The following is a 4,090-nucleotide window of genomic DNA, read 5'->3' on the forward strand; positions in this document are numbered from 1 at the left end:
ACTTAGGGAATGTGTGGTGCAACATAACATTTTGTCTTCAGTTGATGGAAATGCTTCACATACTTATGAGTTTGTTGTGTTCTTTTCTCATTAGTCCATATGACTAGGAGTAATACTTTCTGGTGCCAATTTGATGATAATTATAAACCTGGGTACTGAAATGGTATGACAGTACTCGATAATGAGATTATGAACTTGAAGTGGAGTTGGTGGGGGCTGTGAATTATACACATGGATTAGGTTGTCTTCCATATGAAAAAACACATTTAAAAATATTCTCCTGTGAAACTAAAAGACCAAATTTGACAAGTGCTAGGCCTCACTTTTCATACTAGATTCTTCTCCAAAAATCTGAATTTTGACTTTTGAGATACTATAGAATCAAACAGCAAAAACAAGCCTTCTTTCATGATACCCAAATAACATAAGAGCCAAGGAAATTATTTGCCTGTAAATGTTCATACACCCAAGAGTAATGCTCAAGAAATAAGAAAGATAAAGCTCCTTCTCTCCCAATTGGACAAGATTTCCACTTTCTTCCTTTCTCTCTCTTCATCATGCATTGTTCTCTGTCCTTCCTTCTTTCCTGACCACTTATTTCTGCTGCCAAACTCCCTACTGTCTCTTCCTCTCCTTAGTGAGGAGCAGTGGGAAGACCCCAAAGAGCCACTGACTCACTGACAGTGCTGTCTTGTCCAAATATCACTCTCCTCCCTCCCTCACCACACACAGAATTAATTTTGAGAGGTTTTCCAGAGACAGTGTAGGATTTCACTGATGTTTCTAGCTTTTATTGCAATTGGAGGGTTCCTCAGTGTAGACACCCCCCAGTGAAGGAGGCTCAGGCACAGATTTCCAGAGGAGTAATTTCTCAGAACATCTTCTCTAATCATCGGCTTGGAAAGATGACAACCTTCACTCTGTAAGTGCCCAGGCCCTAAGGATTAGCTCTAATGACTGCATTCATAAGGATGAGAATGAAATGTAGGGGAAAATATTGGTGCATATACATACATGCATGCACATACACTTATTCTGTCATGTGTCAGTACTTTTCTTTCCTAAGAAAAATTTGTATAGGAAGCTAAGTTACCTAATGAGTATGACCAAATGTTGATAGAATTCAAGCAAGGGTCATCCTAGGTTGCTCAAAATGATTATGGGCTTTAAGTCATAACCATATTCTAATGCAGTCCTCTCAGATTTCTTCTTTATTTCCACAAAACAATGTTTTACCTTGCCTGCCCATGAAACAAAACAAAGATATTAAGGAAGTGTACATAAGAGTCCCCACATCGGTTTTTTTTAAACTTTTTTATTGATTATGCCATTACATTTGTTCTATTCCTCCCCTCCATTCCCCTCCACCCTGCATACCCCTCCCCCACCATTTCCCCCTTTAGTTCATGAACACGTGTCTCAAATTCTTCAGATTCTGTATTTCCCCTATTATTCTTACCCTCCCCCTATCTATTTTCTATCTACTGTCTATGCTACTTATTTTCTGTACCTTCTCCCCCCTTCTCCTCCTCCCACTTCCCTGTTGCTAACCCTCCATGTGATCTTCATTTCTATGGTTCTCCTCCTGATCTAGCTGTCAGCTGATTTCTCAAAAGAGACCTTACAGGCAAGAAGGGGCTGGAAAGAGGTATTCCAAGTCATGAAAACCAAAGACCCACTTCGTTTTTATTAACTGAAGTCATACTTTGTTACACCATAACACTTTCATGGCATTTTTCACCTCAGCATTTCTCAATGTATAGATCAGAGGGTTGAGCAAGGATGTCCCAATTGTATTAAAAAGAGCCACCATCTTGTCTACTGGAAACGTTATTGGAGGGCAAGTATATATGAACCAAATACACATGAATCCAAAAATATGACAACCACAATAAAGTGGGATGTGCATGTGGAAAGGGCTTTTCACCTTTCTTCTATGCTGTGGTTTCTCAGAGAACACAAGATGACAACATAGGAGATAAGCAGGATTATAAAAATCACCATGAAAATGGCCCCACTATTAGAGACAACTAGCAAATTTATCACATATGTGTCAATGCAGGCAAGTTTCATCAAGGGCTGCAAGTCACCGAAATATCACCGAAATAGGGGTCAGTCACATTGGCACCACAGAAGGGCAATTGCAAAGCTATGAAAATCTGTGCTGAAGAGTGGACACAAGATCCCATCCAGGCCGGAATCACCAACACACCACAGACTCTCTGGCTCATGATGATTGGGTATTGCAAGCACTTACAAATGGCGATGTAGCAATGAAAGGCCATGAGGATGAGCACAAAAGACCTCAATGCACCCAAATAAGTGGACTGTGAAAACCTGAGTCATGTACTCATTGTAGGAAGTGGTCTTCTTCTGGAAAGGGCATTCACAATCAATCTGGGGGCTGTGGTTGTACAGAGGCAGACATCAGAAGAGGACAGATAGAACAGGAAGAAGCACATGGGATTCCCAAGGGTCTTGTTGTTTTAAAAGCCACTACAATGAGAAAGTTCCCTGACAGTGTTGTTAGGTAAAGAATCAAGAAGACCATAAATATTGCTTTGATCAATAACAGAGATCAAACATAGAGATGATCTCCCTAAAATCAAAAATGTTCTAAGAGATAAAATTATGGATAGATGTTGGACAACCATGAAAGCCACGTCGTATAATTCTACTTTCTTATATTTTCAATAAGCAAAGAGAAATTTGGGGGACAAAACACGCAAACATAGCTCCTGACAAGATGGATACATTGCATCAGACCAATATTTTCAGGGGTTTTATCACTGAACTGATTCATGTATCCTAACACTCCTTTACTTTCCTTACTCCCTCATCTGGGAATATATCACAGTACTAAAGAGTGTAATTTTCCTTTCTTTCATTCTCACTTATAACTGTAGAAATTTTTTTAATTTATTTTTATTGATTATGCTTTACAGTTGTTCTATTCCCCCCCTTCATTCCCCTCCACCCTACCCCCCATCCCCACCATTACCCCCCCTTTAGTTTATGACCATGTGTCTTGAGTTCTTTAGATTCTAAATTTCCCATACTATTCTTGCCCCCCATCTATTTTCTATCTACTGTCTATGCTACTTATTTTCTGTACCTTCTCCCCCCTTCTCCTCCTCCCACTCCCCTGTTGCTAACCCTCCTTGAGATCTTCATTTCTATGTTTCCACTCCTGATCTAGCTGTCCCCTTAGTTTGCTTTTGTTTCAGGTGTGGTTGTTAATAACTGTGAGTTTGCTGTCCTTTCACTGTTTATCTTTTTTTAACTTCTTTTTCTTAGGTAAGTCCCTTTAACATTTCCTATAATAAGGGCTTGGTGATGATGAACTCCTTGAACTTGATCTTGTCTGAGAAGCACTTTATCTGTCCTTCTATTCTAAATGAAAGTTTTGCTGGATAGATCAATCTTGGTTGTAGGTGTTTGGATTTCATGACCTGGAATACCTCTTTCCAGCCCCTTCTTGCCTGGAAGGTCTCTTTTGAGAAATCAGCTGACAGTCTGATGGGAACTCCTTTGTAGGTGACTGTCCCCTTAGCTCTTGCTGCTTCTAGGATTCTCTCCTTCATTTTAATCTTGGCTAATGTAATGATGATGTGCCTTGGTGTGTTTCTTCTTGGGTCCAACTTCCTTGGGAATCTCTGAGCTTCCTAAATTTCCTGGAAGTCTATTTCCTTTGCCAGATTGGGGAAATTCTCCTTTCTTATTTCTTCAAATAAGTTTTCCACTGGTGGCTGTTCCTTTCCCCCTCTGCTACCCCTATAATTCAGATGTTGGAGTGTTTAAAGATGTCCTGGAGGTTCCTAAGACTCTCCTCATATTTTTGAATTCTTGCTTCTTCATTCTTTTCTGTTTGGCCATTATTTGCTTTCTTCTGGTCCACTCCATTGATTTGAGTCCCAGTTTCCCTCTCATCGCTATTGGTTTCCTGTGCAATTCCATTCATTTCAATTAGTTTCACCTTCATATGTTTGTCTAATTTGTGGCTAAAATCAACCAGTTCTGTGAGGATCCTGATCACCAGTGTTTTAAACTGTGCGTCTGAGAGTTTTGCTATTTCTTCATTGCTTAGATT

The 4,090-nt window shown here is 39.8% G+C and overlaps 1 pseudogene; it reads right to left on the bottom strand.

The window, feature by feature from the left end:
* Positions 1-1,699: 1,699 nt before the first annotated feature.
* On the bottom strand, positions 1,700-2,803 carry LOC128626497 (olfactory receptor 4C11-like; annotated as a pseudogene).
* Between the last annotated feature and the right edge of the window lie 1,287 nt (positions 2,804-4,090).

Source organism: Artibeus jamaicensis, unplaced genomic scaffold (assembly GCF_021234435.1).
Source record: "Artibeus jamaicensis isolate MK-2021 breed Jamaican fruit bat unplaced genomic scaffold, CSHL_Jam_final scaffold_614, whole genome shotgun sequence".
Classification (NCBI taxonomy): domain Eukaryota; kingdom Metazoa; phylum Chordata; class Mammalia; order Chiroptera; family Phyllostomidae; genus Artibeus; species Artibeus jamaicensis.